General features: G+C 47.3%; 1 protein-coding gene across 1 annotated transcript in view; it reads right to left on the minus strand.

Annotated features, from left to right (window-relative positions):
• The window catches only part of ZNRF3 (zinc and ring finger 3), a 142,757-nt gene extending 127,566 nt beyond the window's left edge, over nucleotides 1–15,191 (minus strand). The window contains exon 1 of the mRNA XM_077761655.1: nucleotides 15,171–15,191. The gene's annotated coding sequence lies outside the window, so the exon portion shown is untranslated. The remainder of the gene's footprint in view (nucleotides 1–15,170) is intronic.
• Between the last annotated feature and the right edge of the window lie 655 nt (nucleotides 15,192–15,846).

Here is a 15,846-nt window from a genome sequence, read left to right on the forward strand (position 1 = left end):
GGGGGGGGGGGGGGGGGGGAGGGGGACTTGGTCCCAGAGCACAAAAGCAGCACATTGGAGCCCCACTCCAGGTTTCCTTCTTCACCAGGTTTTACCCTTCACCGCTTCTCCCAACACTTCAAAGGAAGTATTTTTGTACAGCCCAGGGAGGAGTGTAAACTGGCCAGCTGCTTCCAAAGCAGAGACGTTAACCCTGAAAGGGCCGCTGGCCTCACGGGGGCGGGGGGAGGAGAACAAGGTCGTGGGGAGCCGAGCGTGAGTCCCCACACTCAGCCAGGCCTGCCCTTTCAGCCCACACCAAGGGCACGGCTCTTCAACCACTATAGAAAGGCAGGGCCTCAGTTCCTCTACGCACGCAAACAGCTAGTTATAAATACCCTCCCAGGCTGGAGGTTCAAAGGATCCAGCAGTTAGCACTTCAATGGAAACTCCAGCTAACAGAACAGGCCTCTTTCTCGCCGGTCCCTCCCTGAACCAAGCAAGGAACTGAAGGGCCCGAAGGCTAGCACAACAAAACCTGTCCCCAAAAGTCCAACTACTTCAGGCTGAGCAGCTGAGGGGGAGCATTCGAACAACAGAGCCCTTTCTAAACAGCACCCTGAGGAGGGGGCTCCGCTCCCATGCACCCTGCAAGGCAGACAAGGAAGTCTTCTCCAAGGGGCAGCTGAGAGAATGAAGACCCAAGACTCTATCAGGGCTTTTTATGAGCTTCTACACACCCCTACAAGTCTTCACTCTACCGAGATTAATCATATCCCAAATTCAGATTCAACAGTCTTCAACTACCTTGTTGAAATCTGAGGAATCCTTCCAGGTAAGATAAATGGACGTTGCACAGGACACTCCCAAGCTTACCAGTGATTTAACTTAACCAATGTCCCTGCACAGACCAACGAAAGCACAGCCACCTAGAGGCTGGCAGATTAGCACGGGCAGATCAGACACCTTGGTGTCTTCGGGGTTTTTGTTTTAATCCCCAGCCACTCCACCTCAAAGGACTCTATCAGAAGCCTCCACGGAGCCTACTAGAAACCCTGTGGCATCCCAGCAGGCCTCAGGCGGGTCCCGGAAACACTCAGGTGGGGCTCAGCTCCTACCACGTGGCTACAAGCTTTGGGGCAAGGAGACGGTGGCAGGCAGGAGGGTGTTTGCCCAGTCCCACTGGCAAGAGCATCTTAAAATTTACGGACACTGAAAAGTATGCTATAAATAGTTGGTGTTTTCAATGTTGTTGGGCCTCCAGAACAGAGGGGACCTAACAGCTGTGTGGGGCCAGGGCTCTGGCCATCTCAGGGCTACGATCTGGAAATCCTGGCTGGTGCGATCAAACCATCTTCGAAACTCCAAGAGTGTCATGTCACATGCTATCTGGAGAGAAGAAAGTCTGTCAAAGCTATCAGTCAGGATTTACACACTACAATTTAGCAGAAAAGTGAACAGCACTGAGGGTCTCTTCATGGGAAGTTCCATAATTCAGCAGCAAAAGGGAAAAGTGGCCAGAGTCACCCCCCAAACCCCAGGCTGTCGTTTCTGCCACATTTGTGTCTCTGAGACACAACAGGACCTTCCTGATTAAGCACAAGATGACTTAGAGGATTCATTTACTCATTCAACAAACTTTTTTTTTTTTTTGTAACTTTGCTCTCCTAAGTGCTGAAAATACAAAGAACAAAACAGATAAGCCTTTTCAACAATTTCTAGCAGAGGAGATGGACACAATAAAACGGAAAACAATTTCCAAAAGTGAAGAGGGTGCCTTATAATTTTAAATCTAATTACACTACAGCTTGACATAAAGAGTGAGTACCTAAAAGGAATTATATTCAAGTGACTGAATTACTTCTAGGCTCTCCAGACGGTAATTATACTTCAAAAGAATAAATACATCTCTACATTCATTTGTTCTTTTGAAATAACTATCCCTGCTGGCTTTCCTAAAACTGGGGAAGTATGAGGAAGGGTGAAGAGTGGTAAATAAATTTAGACCCTGGGCACTCGATTCTAAACTGAAATGCCTGAGTCAGAAAGACTTATGGTTAGGGCTGCCTTCCCGGGGGGTGGGCGGGGTGCATGTGCGTGTTCATGTTCACGTACATGTGCCCATGTGCATGTGTCAATGGTCACAATTAAAGATAAATTTATTAAAGTTGCTACTAAAACTTTACAGGCCTATTTTAAGCCTTTTAAATATTTCAGAAAATCATCAAAACCAGTTGCTAGAATGAATTCTATCTGGGAATACTGCAAGCAGTCCAGATACTCTACTTTGTCTGTCTTTAACTGAAGCGAGTCCAGAAGACTCCAGGATGACAAGGGACCCCAAAACCATCACATATGATGATGAACAGAAAGAACTAAGGGTACTTGGCAAGGAGAAAACAAATTGTATTGGTTTTTCCTGGTAGATGAGGGTGACAGAGGATAACCACCTTCAAAGATCTGAAGGGCCATCATGTCTTAATGTAGCTCTATGTTAGGGACTGAGATATATCACCCCAAAATTCATATGTTGAAGTCCTAGCTCCCAGGACCTCAGAGTGTCACTATTTGGAGATAGAGTCTTTAAAGAGGTGATTAAGTTAAACGAGGTCATTAGGATGGGCTCTAATCCAATATGACATGTGTCCTTATAAGAGACAATCTGAACACAGACAGTTACAAAGGGAAGACCACATGAAGACACACGGAGATGGCCATCTACAAGCCAAAGAGAGAGGCCTCAGAAGAAACCAACTCTGCTGATACCTTGATCTCGGACCTGTAGCCTCCAGAACTGTGTAAAATAAATTTCTGTTGTTTAATCCAGCCAGTCTGTGGTCCTCTGTTCGGGCGGCCCTAGGACACTAATACACTCTAGAAGGCAGAACCGGAACCAAGGAGCATGTCTGGTTCAGCGCAAGGAAGAAGTTTCGGACAATCAGCACCCTGCAAAAAGAAGCAGGGGTGGGAGGGACTGGGCTGAGGGAAGGTTGAGCCCCACCCTTAATGCAACAGCAGAGCCTGGGGTCTCATCAAAAGCTACTGAGGCAAAACGCTAGATGCCCCGGGCTCAGGAGGGCTTAGCTACTGACAATATCCGTCAGGTAGGTCACCCCCAATTTAAAAAGTTTAAAAAAAAAAAAAAAGGAAAGAAAAGAAAAAGAAAAAGAAAGTCCTAAGTCAACACTATGAAATATGACACACAGTTGAAAAAGAATTTAAGCCCCTCATCTCGGCGTCTCCCCTTATAAGGTACCTCACAGGGGTACTATCTCAGCCCTGCTCAAGTCACATTCTTCCTACAGGCAACTAGAGCCTGCAGAGCATATTTAATCTTTTGTGCATTAACCAAGGTAGACAAACCTGAAAAATGCACAACCATTCAACTCAGCCCAGCACCTCCAAGGCAGAAGGCCCCCCCAAACCCAGCAGCCAAACCCACAGCCTGACTCAGTGTTGGGGAGAACAGCTATTCCCAAACCCAGGATACTGACGCGGCTGGCAAATCAGCCAGACAGCGCTCTTCCAGAGGCTTAAACATGCATTTTGTCCAACCCTGGGGGGAGTCGAACAGACTGTTGTCTGTCAACATGTGTTAAAAACATGGGCAAGCCTAATGAAAAGTCATTCAGGGTTTCCCAACTGCCAGGGCACTCCTCTATCTTATCTTCCCACTCCTCACCAGGTCCCCATAGCTTGCTAAATCACAACAAAGGCATGCCTTCCCCCACCGCTAGGGGACACGCTGCTTGGGGCTGGTGCGGGGTTTGCTCTAGTTCACACCCACTTGGAGGGTACTTCTGCTCGACGCCATGGATCTCCCCGTCCCAGCAGAAACTCAATTCCTCAAAAAGAAGCACTGTTTCTTGGTTCTTTTATACTATTATACCATACAGCTCCCCATCCCTTCACACAAGTACAGAGAAGACAAACCTGTCACTGAAATGGAAGAAACAAGTCCTATCACAGGTGAAAGGCATTCAGGCCATGGGGGCGATGACCATATCCCAGGGGTCTGTGGGAAGTGATAAATTAACACACTCAGCCTTCCATGCTCATAATCCAATGGGACACCAACTGAACATGCACAGTCCCTAACCAACTTAATATTAGCTAGCTACTAGAGTGGAATGTCCTCAGCTAGCAGCTATTTGAGAAAAGGAGTCCAGCGATCAAGTACATTTGGGAAACACCAGGCTGAATGGAGTTCATTTAGACTCCTTATCAGCAGCATTTCTCAGAGCCATTAATTCACTACTGTGCCATCTAACTCTCCAAGAGGGAATGATGAGAAAGAGCATTCTCAAAGTCAGCTCACCATAGAACTCTTTCGAAAGCATTCTGCAGGGCTGGAGTTCTTCAGAAGACCCCTTGAGAAAAGCGCATCTTGAGGCATAATCCACAGAAATCTAAGTTTGGCCTCAGATAATGTACCTCTATTCTAAATTTTTTTACAATGTTTTATTTATTTATGAGAGAGAGAGAGAGAGGCAGCATGAGCAGGGGAGGGTCAGAGAGAGAGGGAGAGACACAGAATCTGAAGCAGGCTCCAGGCTCTGAGCTAGCTGTCAGCACAGAGCCTGACGCGGGTCTCGAACCCACAAACCGTGAGATCATGACCTGAGCCAGAGTCAGACACTTAGCCGACTGAGCCACCCAGGCACCCCTGTACCTCTATTCTAATACAAGTGTGCCCAAGGTCCTAAAAATTCATAACATTCCTAGGCCAAAATAAATCAAGCCACCCAGTAAAGACCCAAAGCAGCAAGAGCTGGAAAACTGTGTCTGGGAGCCTAGAGAGTCTTTGTCAATCCCCAAAAGAACTGTGTTACTGGAACCACAACAAAGGCAAAGCAGCCTCAGCCTCTCTCCCCTGGAGTGTTTGCTCTGCACCTGACATCTTTCCTAGAGACAGAGGAGCAATAATTGAGTGCTTTGGATAAGAGGAGCGCTCCTTGATCCTCAGATGTAATCCCACACAGCTAAGAGATAAGGATCAAGCCTGAAAAACAAAAAAAAAAAAAGTTTCTTAAGCAGAAAGGAATAAAGGTCACAAGCGGCTAAAACTAGGAGCAGGGGAAGATGAAAACAGAAAATTGAACATTCTAGAGAAAATTCTCCCTGGCCCAGTTCATTTTGCATCTCTTGCCCTAAATAAAAAAGCTGACTAGTGCTTTGGTCCTGGCTAGAGTAAGCAAGGTTTCTGGAACAACTTCACCTTGGTTACATATTTCTACATTAAACATTCCAAAGTTGCTAAAGGCCTCCCAGGAGCATCTGCTCCTGTTTCTCGGGAGGGAGTTAGTTCCTGTGGAAAGTGTTTGTTTAGTTTGATTACAACTTTGAAGAGGGGTAAGAATTCGGGCCCAGAAGAATTTAATGGCCGGGCACTTCTCTTACATAATTTGTAAACAAACAGAGTTTATCCCAGTGTGGCTCATTTGGCTCAATGGCTGGATTTAGGAAAATATATTCCCCATTCATCTGGGAGAAGCCACAGTAAGGCCTGTCAATAACCAGAAAAATGTCCAAACCGGCCAGTCACTCAATTGCCTAATCCTAACGGACCTCGAAACCTCTCTTCTGAAACCCAGGACTGTCAACAGACAGAGCCTCAACTTCAGTTATGGGTTATGGACAGAACCCAAAAAGCAGCTGATGAATTGTTCCCCAGAAGTTTCTACACACTCGTGGTACGTTAAAAAACACTTGGGGAGAGGGGGGGAGGGAGAAAAGGCCACAACAGCAGATTTCCCCAAGGTGTCATGAATGGTTGAGTATATGGGTGGAGAGCAATTTGTTACTAATAACAGTTAAAGGCCAAAGTCGGCATGTAATTTATTTATCTTTAATAAAGTGAATTCAAGGTTGTCACTAGAACGTGTTACTTACTCCCTTACATTCCAGGCTGCTCTCAGGATAGGAGAGCACAGCCCCCGACTGAGCCCGCAGGCTGCTATGATTACAAACCATGCTGCTGGAGAACTTGGGGCCAGGAAGGTCATGTCATCAAAAATCTGGCCCTACACATGGACATCATCTACCACGTGTGGCTGTAGGACCCCCTAGTCTCTATAATAAAAGGCAAACACCTTTCGCTGGCATGCAGGGCCCCTCCCCCAGTCCATCCCCTACTGGCCTCTGAAGTTCATTTCCCTCCCAGATTCTCCAGTTTGAGTGATTCCCCCCTTCCTGTTCCTGCCCCGCAGGAAGCCCCTAGGCATACAGATCCTCCCTGCTCCCTCCAGGAATCTCACCCAGCCCCCACACCCAGTTTACAGACGTGTTTACAGCTCAGTTTAGCTGGTTCCCTCAGGGTTCCATTTAAGTGGCAGATTTGGGGAGCGGGTCAGGTCTCCTGTATCCCAGCCATGGCCTCGCCCGGCCTCGCCTTCCTCCTTAAGCTGCCACAAGCACATTCCATAGAAGGCCACCTCCAGATCTACTAGAGAAAGTTCCACTGGATGCCAACCCAGCCTGGGTCACAAAAACAAATGCTTTTCCCCCCAACAAGTGTAGGCAGAGGTGACTCCAAGCCCAGCCTTCTTTAAACCCAGATGGAGGCCCACCCCCAGGATCTGCTCAGCATTTCTAGGTGCCTTCCCTGAGCCCTGGGCTCATGGTCCTCAGCCCACGACATCATAATGCCACCCTCTCAGGGGCACATTCCATCTTTCCCACCCGCCCACGTACCCACCCCTACAGAAATCAGGAAAAAGCTCAGTGATTCTGTGAACACTATCCAGAAAACATCATGCCCCACATCCATCAAAACTCTCCAGGAAAGTGGGCATTAAGCTTGGCCAGACACACCTCTAAAAAGCAAAGCCTACTGCAGACTTCCTCACCTTCACACCAAGAACATAGGACCAAAACAAACCACAAAAAAGAGCTTGGGACAGTTCAAATCCACGGGGGAGGAGAAAGCACAAAGTTCTCTCACTTTGTTCCCTCAGTACCTTCGGATCCAAAATCTAATGGAGAAACTGAGGTCCTCAGATGCAAATTTCATCAAAATCATTGTGCAAATTAGGAAGTACGTGGGCTAAAAAGGTGCTTTTTCCTTTTCACTAAACTACATTTCTACATTTCTACAAACCTAAGCACACAGATGCGATTTGCATAATCGTTCTATACCAGCAAGAGCAAATTTCAGTTTGACTGTTTTCTGAGAAAATCAGTGAAAAACAGTGAAAGCTATCCAGGTCTGAGGGCAGGGTCTGCGGTAGTAGTTAGCAAGCTGCCCAACAGGAAGCCCCCAGGCCAGGCCAATGCCTAAAGCCCTTGGCTCCAGGTGGCTGTCCGTTCCCAGAAGGCAAATTTCCATACAGAGTTAAGATCAGGGACACTTCAGAGCTTTGGAAAGTGATTCAAAACCAAACAGCGTTCTTCAGACAAGTGTGCCTAAAAAGCCCAACTGACCCACTAGGTCCCTGCCTGGGAACCAGGGATCTCCAAGAGACCATTAACTTCATCTCTGCTCCCTGCCCAGACAGATCTAATCGCCAATTTAACAAACCCAAACTGTAATCATGGGTCCTATCACTGTATTATCAATGCAGGCTTTCCCTTTCTTGAGCAAAACAAATTGCATCCAACTGACCGTGCATCCAGCAATTCAGCTAAACTGGGGGAAGGAGTACGAATGAGGACGAATTTGCTCCCATTCCAAGTTCTGATGGGGGCGGAGCAGACTTATGCTCCCTAAGAATTGCTGGAAAATGCAAACATCACCATGTACGGGCCCCAGCGGTACCTCTTCAACTGTCTTGGACATCTTTCTGCCCAAATTTTGCTAGCTAGTGATGGCCCACATACCACTCCAGAGTAGATTGCACACTACTGGGTCACAACACTGTTTTGAGATGTGCTCCCATGAGCTCCGGCCTCATCCACAGCATGGCCAGCTTGCACCCTGGACCAAGGGATGAAAGAGCCACCAAGATGCCCACAAGAAGGTAAATAAGCACCTGGCTGGCGCAGTAACTTAAGTGTCCAACTTGGGATTTCGGCTCACGGTTCAGGAGGTGGAGCCCTGCACTGGGCTCCATACTGGCAGTACGGATATTCTCCCTCTTTCCCCCTCTCTCTGCCCCTCCCCAGCTAGATCTCTCACTCTCTCTCAAAATAAATAAATGAACTTAAAAAACAAAACATATGAAGCTTCTCAGGGGTTCGTTGGAAAGAAATCTGGGCTGCAATTAACTCTCAGTTAACTCTATGGAGCCAAGTGCAATGGCGTGCTGTCTTCTCACTCATTTACCCTTCTTCTGAATTATCCTTTCAACCAGCTGCTGTCTTAGCTGAATATAAGCTACTTTTTATGTGAGGTTAAACATGCTACTTACAGAAAGCATGGGTACCAAAGAAGCTGAACAGAAATGAGTGCTGCCTTTATACAGAGACAAATAAATTAACATCATTTTCATGGTCCAAAAGTAGTTGGAGCAACATCTTAGTTTCAAATTAACAGTGTATTTAAAAAAACACCCACTTCTCACCAAAAGCTCAGGAACACAGCGAAAAAGACACAGAATTGACCTGAAATCTACCTTAGAGAAAGGCTTACTTGGGTTCGTAAGTATATAAGGACAGCGGCCAACTGGCTTTCATCAACCAGTCCAATAAGTGAAAGTATGCTAGCCTCCACTCTGGACCATGCACTGTGGACAGGGAGAAAGTTCTATCGTACAACCATCCTCACAGCTAGCAAAGGGCTGGGGGATGTGGAGAATGGGACTTAAGTTTTAAGATGGCCAATGACAGAGCAATGAAATTCTGCAGAGAAACCAGGGTCTGTAATCAAATCTGGACATGGTGCTGGGTTGGAAAACCAAATCAAAGCAAAATCTTATCAACAAATCCCCACAGAACCAGACCATGAGAAGGCACAGACACCATCTGGGCACTCTGGGGAACAAAAGGATCACCACCTGCTCCCTCAGCCAGTCGCCTGTACATTCTCAAGGACTGTAGATCTCTCATGTACGAGAGACCAGAAAAATTAGGGGAAAATCAGATAAGATTAAATAGTTGAAGGGATAGCACAAAGCAATGCAAGATAAACTGTCAAATGAAGTGTGGCTCTGCCATTTTGCATCTTGAAGTTTTACGTGAAAATGACTTCAGGGAATCTATCTCCAGGTGGCAATTAACATTTTAGCTCAAATTCCCTCAAGGGACAGGGAACTTTCGGTAGAGGGTAGGGAAGTAATCAGTGTGACTCAAAGACTCTGCCTAGCACAGAGTAAGCACTCAATACAAATCTGCTGGGTGAAAGAATGTAAAAACCCAAGCCAATGGCTCTGCCCTAGGCCCCTGCTAAGCAGTAGCACATCTCTCCATGGTAGCTGCCAAGTTTACCTGGTTTACCAGACAATCTAATAGCTGCTTTTCCCGACTGTCTCTCCCACAGGATGTGATATCCTAGAGGGTGACGATTCCATAGCAGCAAGGGTCACCAGTGCTAACATGTATTAAGTATTTACTGTGTAACTCACATCTATTATCCCACTTAATCCTCACAATCCTTTGGGGGTACAATCTATACTGTCCCATGTTAGAGATGACCAAACAGAGGTTCAGGAAGGTTGGGTGACCTGGCCAAGATCACAAGGTAGTGGCGGAGCCAGGATGCAAACAAAGGCCTGTCTGGCTCCAGGGCTGTGCTGTCCACCTCTGTGTCCCTTGCATGGAGACAGCCTGGTCAGCTCCGAACTCTCAGAACACAGCACACTGTAGCTTTGAGCTGCGAGAGGTCTTCTTAGCTGTAAGAGGTCAGCCGACCACCAGTGGATTTGCCAAACTCAAACTGCCTTATGGTGAGATTGTGAACACACTCCTGAGACCCAGGCCAGCTCTCCATTCGCTAGCTATGTTAAGACCTCTCTGCAGGGACACCTGGGTGGCTCAGTCAGTTAAACGTCCAACTTTTGGCTCGGGTCATAATCTTGTGGTTTGTGAGTTCAAGTACCACATCAGGCTCTGTGCTGACAGCTCAGAGCCTGGAGCCTGCTTCAGATTCTTTGTCTGTCCTGTCTGTCTGTCTGTCTCTCTCTGCCTCTCCCCGACTTGTGCTCTCTCAAAAATAAACATTAAAAAAAAAAAAAAAAGACCTCTCTGTACCTTGGAGTCCTCATTTAAAAGAAGAGGGGTGAAACCTCTGGTGCTCAGAATCCCCTCAAAGATCTAGTGAGACAGTGTAAACATGGTATGCACTTACTCGAATGTTTCACCAGCCACCTATGTGACCTTCAGCCCTAACAGGTTTCCATGTAGTAGGAGGCAGAGCCAGCAATGATGGCAGCAGCCATGGAAAGTTCCAGGCTTCTGTCTGACAGGCCCAGGTAAGTAACAGCAGCCCAGAGTTCAATAACTTGGATTGTTCCACAAGCAGAATGTTTACCCAGAGTCCAGGCTGGAGAATCCACCGTCCTCTGTTCTGTCACTTGTTGTGATTGGTACAAAGTTTTCTTTTCCTTTTTCTTGACGGTTTAACAAGTTTGCACCACAACTCTTGTTTTTCCCATCCCTGAGACTGAACTGAAGTCTATGATTATTACTTTCAGCCAACAAGTCTAGCAGAGCCAAATGGAGCAAGGCTGTAAATATCAGGAGAGAGTTGTGTCTATCTGTGTTTCCTACCCCAGCTACAGCACTATCTGCTGAAGTTACATTATAAATCATCACTTGCCGAGGCCTGGTCAACACACACAGGCAGAGGAGGACATCGCAGCCTGGTCATCCATAAAGAGACACCTCCGCACACATTGCCCGTGTCTCCACACTGATCTGAACGCTTTCAGGTCAGCCAGAGAGCAGATTCCCGAGCCAAATCCGAAAAAAATTCAGCGTCTAGAAAGTCAAGGGACAAACAGAAGTGTCTTAAGCAATCTCAAGCAGGCAGGATGATACAGAGAGGTGGCCTTTACCAAAGAAGCTAAAGGAAGGGTCAACCTTGTGTGAATGCGGCCAAAGAGCCTTCGCCAAAGCTGCAAAGGAAACAAAAATAAACCAACAGGATAAAAGGAAGGCTGTTGCATGAGGAAGAACTTTTGCTCCAGTTTACAAAAGAGAGAGAGACAGAGAGAAGAAAAGAAAAGAAAAAGAAAGCACACACTGAAATGATCTAAAGCTGCCTATAAATATTTGGGGAACATCAAAGGCGGTCCTGTTAAATTAAAAATGCTGTCACACAGATAGGAACTAGCCTCTAGCGCTGCCAGCTTCAACATGTGAGCCTGTGATCTGAGGAGTGAGGGCTCAGCTCCTCAAGAAATCTGATTCACTAAAGAAAAAAGTGAGCGAGCAGTTGAGTTTTAATAAGGGCATTAAATACCTTAGGAATGAGCTAATTAGGGTTTAACTCTTTCAAGATTGTCCGGGCTCTTAAGAATGGTGTAAAGTAAAAGCTCCCTCCAGAATCTAGTTAAATCGGCCTCGAACCCTGCAATGTAAAAGAAAAGTATTAAAATAGCACCTTAGGACTTCAAAGCTGGTAAATCCCACCAGGTCCCCTCAGACTGTTGGCAGAGGCCGAGAGCAGAGAAAAGACGATGCTAACTCAGAACCGTTCTCTGAGATGAGGTTACAGCGCTTGTTGACTTAGAGGCATTTTTTTCTCCTCCTACTTGGACTAGATAAGAGCAAGCTCCACTCTCTAATACCAGGTTCATGCTACCCTAGGAGTATGCCCTTGACCCAAGCCACTTGGAGGGTGTTGAGCAGGAAGCCCTCCGTCTACCCACCAGGCTACTTCACTCATGGGCCACACGAGAAATTACGCTGGACACGCTCAAGGTCACTACGGGAAGTCCCCCGACAATTTCCCTGCACACATTCTGGATCTGAATCCGAAGGAAACCGGGAAGTGTCCCCAGTTAGGAAAGGTCCATCAGGACAGCAGGCCCTTTCAGGAGCAAGACTCTTAGGCCTTGATGTAGAAAGAAGTGGAACCTCAGAGAGAGGGAGGAGGAAAGCTCACCTGCACAGGAGAGAAGGGGAATCTTTCCATCACCATCTCAGGAATGTGAGAGAAGGGGGTAGGCAGAGATAGAAACTACCTTCTCCATTCAAGGAGAGGAATGCACAGCCCAGTCTTGGCAGAAGGTGGTGGGGGAAAGTAAGAAAAAAAAAAAAAACCAACAACCCCACAATGCACTCCTATCATTCCCATTTTTAGAAAAAGTCAATGTGTCTAATTTGAGGGTTAAGATTAATAAAGTATTTGCTTTGGCAAAATTGCACACTGGATCAAACCAAGTGCTGAAGTCACTTGTGCTTGCCACAGGCCCCGCGTAATTAGGCCCCCAGAGCACAGCCTTAGCATATCACAACATTTCATGTGCCCTGGACGGATCCAGAGGAACAATCAACCACCCTGCTTTCCTTTGGAGCAGTGGTGCCCGTATGCAGGCCATGTGGCCTCAGGGACAGCAGGCAGGCTCGCCCAGAAACGCAGCCTCCTATATACGGGACTTGCACTTCACACGTACGTATGTGTGTGCATGCCCGACCAACAGAGCAGAGCTCAGGGTCAGGACAATGGTCTAGCTATAGGGCGTAGGGGTAAGCCGATGAAGCAGCAGCAGAGCAGAGCGTACCGCCTGGGAAACAGGTGAAAGAGGAGACAGGGGCCCAGGGAGGAATGAGCCACCTAAGCCTCTGGCACAGTGCTTAAATGCCACTCCGGGGACCCATGGGACACCACCTGGGGAGAAGAGATAACGGTCTAAGTGGTTAGACACTGAGCACGTTAAAAAAAAAAAATTCATGCTATGATTTCTTCTCAATGAGTAGCACTTTGGGATTCTTTATGCTCGATAAGCTACCACTGTAGAATAAAAATTTAGAACGACAGCATGTTAGGTATCGGTGAGGACTGACCTAAAACGATGTAGGCTATTTTCTTCATTAGCAGCCTCACTGTCACTAAACACAAACTGTGTGCTGTGAGTGGCTCATTTAACCTTCACAACAGCTCCAGGAGAAACTCTGCTCCATTTTACAGATGAATAAACAGAGACCCAGAAGAGGCAAAGTCACATTTCCACAGCAGGTAATTGGGTTCAAACCCAAAGCAGTCTCTCCCATCAGCAAAGGAAATCCAGGACCACTCCTTCTGCAAAATTTACAACATGTTTTAAGGAACCTGGCAAACCTGTGGGTGTCTACATAGCAAAGCTGAAAACTGCTGCTCCCAACAGCCATGTCAATGTTCGATGACACGGAAGTGTCCTCCCACTCCTCTTAAGTGCAGTTGGCTCAAGTTTGTAGCTGTAACACAGAACTAAGAACTTATATCCAAATCAGGTTAGAATCCAAAAGTTAAACTGTAAGTTTTTCCTAGGAATACATGTGTATCTTCTCCCATACAATGGTGGTGTCATTTCCCCTCCACAAAAAAGCCTACCCATGTAATTGCTGAGGGACCCAAGGTTTGGGGACCCCACTCCAGTCAGCTCATCTCTTGAGCAGAAAACCAGCCAGAGCAGAGATCAAGAATCTGCATACTGGGGCGCCTGGGTGGCTCAGTCCGTTGAGTGTCCGACTTTGTGGCTTAGGTCATGATCTCACAGCTCGTGAGTTCGAGCCCTGTGCATCAGGCTCTGTGCTGACAGCTCAGAGCCTGGGGCCTGCTTCTGATTCTGTGCTTCCCTCTCTCTCTGCCCTTCCCCTCTCGGGTTCTGTCCGTCTCTCTCTCAAAAATAAATAAATATTAAGAAAAATTTTTTTAAAGAATCTGCATACTAAACCCCCTATGTCCCCTGATATCTTGTTTCCTAATGTTACGCGCAATTCTTACAAACACAGTTCCCTGGTTTTCTAGGAATGGACAGAAATCAAAAACCGCACGTAAGAATTGCTGAGAGAGAGGCGAAGAGGGAGTAACTTATACAAAGGTGCCCTATCAGCCCACAGGAAGACAGCCTCATGCACTGAACAATTCCAGGGGGTACCCTACGTATCTGGGGTCCACGTTACGACCAATTTACAGCAAATGAAAGCCACGTATCTTGAGGAAGTAAAGCTGTTTCTAATTTGCATGATAAGACCCTTCGGGCTGGAGTGGGGAAATGTCAAAAGACTGAGATACCAGCCCCACCCTGAAGGAGGATCCAATCCAACCTGAGAGTCACACAGCAGACCCCAAGTCAGCAAGCAAAGTCTAAATGTGTGGTCAGCCTCCCCTTCTGCATTAGTAAGTTTCCACTCAAAGGCGGGGGCGAAGGGGTTGATGTTCTTCCATTTTGAGCCTTGAAAGCAAGCCCCCCACAACACAAGACTGCCTGAGCTGTTGAGCCTGTGAAAGTCCCAGTCTCCTCCAGTAGCTCAGCTCCCCTGTCCAGAAATACTAGGACAGCTCAGTCGGTTATATGCGTCTGACTTCGGCTCAGGTCATGATCTCACTCACGGTTTGTGGGTTTGAGCCCTTCGTCGGGCTCTCTGCTGACATCTCAGAGCCTAGAGCCTGTTTTGGATCCTCTGTCCCCCCATCTCGCTGTCCCTCCCCCCCTTCAAAAATGAATACACATTTTATAAAAATGCCAGGACAGAAGATAATGCCTATGAGTCCCATCCTGCTCTGCCAGCCTGGGCCCCTGTCTGGCTTACTAGACCTGATCAGTTCCCTTCCAGACACTTCACTGCACAACGCAACACCAGGCGCCGCAGAATTAGTCCTGCAGAAGCACCATCTGCAAAGGGGCAAACAGCGTTCCAGTGTAGGGTGGCAGGGACACGTCCCTCCTCCTCCTGTCCTAACTCTGCCTGCCAAAGCTTGACAGCTAGGCATCTGAAGATCCCATGACTGGGTGATGGCATTCACAAACCACGGTGTTTGTTGAGTATAGGAGAATAAGTAGGGAAGAGAATAGGCCTTCTTGGGGTGGGGAGAAGAGGGGAATGAAGATAAAAAGCTGGGGGACTCTCCGTCCCAACTATCCTCTGCCTCATTCTTCTTTCCCACCCCTTTCTCTAATCAGCCATCACTAGGTTAGAGTTATCAGAGGGCAAGGGATGCGGGCAGGGCGTGAGAGGAGGGGGTTGGTAATGCTAGGAGACAGGAGACTCCCCAATTACCTCGCCGCAAGTAGGGAAGACACCTGCACAAGAGATGTCTTCCACAGGTTCACAGGAGGACCATTAAAACAGCCTCGCAAAAGTAAATTAAGAAAATTAATTAACATTACCTAAGCATGTAGTTAAGAATTCCAGGGTTTTCCACAACATCTTCCTACAGGGGCACCTATGGGGAATAATTTCACTTAGAACATTCAAAACTCCTCTGCCCCCATCCCACTGCTGTTTTAGAGCCTCCCCCTTCCAAAAACAAGGTTGGCATGGCAACCCCAGCACCAGTCACCGTGGTCCCTAACCACATCCGCCAGGGCTTGGCATGCTGAGGCGTGTGCCAACTCCGTTGTCTGTAGGGCACTCCTGGCCACAGTGCACGGCAAGCTATAATCAAGTCAGAAACCATCGCATTCGTATAGAACTGGGCTCAACATAAATATTCATTAAATGTGAAAACCTATGGTGATGCAATCTTGAGACTGCAAATTTAAACACAAGAGTCAGGAAATGCAAAAATTACCACTGCCACTGCAACTTGAAGTCACCCACACGGCACATTTAATGCCACAAGTGAGTTTCTATGTGTCCTAGAGATTTAAACCTAATAATACCAACATTTCAAAACTACACATTAGCTGCTTGTTTAGTTCCCTGGATGACAGTCACTGATGGGCACTGGAACATTTCTGGAGTGGACATGCCAGGAAGGGGCATGGAAACCCTCTGCTATAAGTGAAATATAACACATCATGGGTACACTCTAGAATCTTCCTGACGGTCCCAGGGCCCCGT

This window comes from Crocuta crocuta, unplaced genomic scaffold (genome assembly GCF_008692635.1).
Source record: "Crocuta crocuta isolate KB4526 unplaced genomic scaffold, BGI_CrCroc_1.0 scaffold348, whole genome shotgun sequence".
NCBI lineage: Eukaryota > Metazoa > Chordata > Mammalia > Carnivora > Hyaenidae > Crocuta > Crocuta crocuta.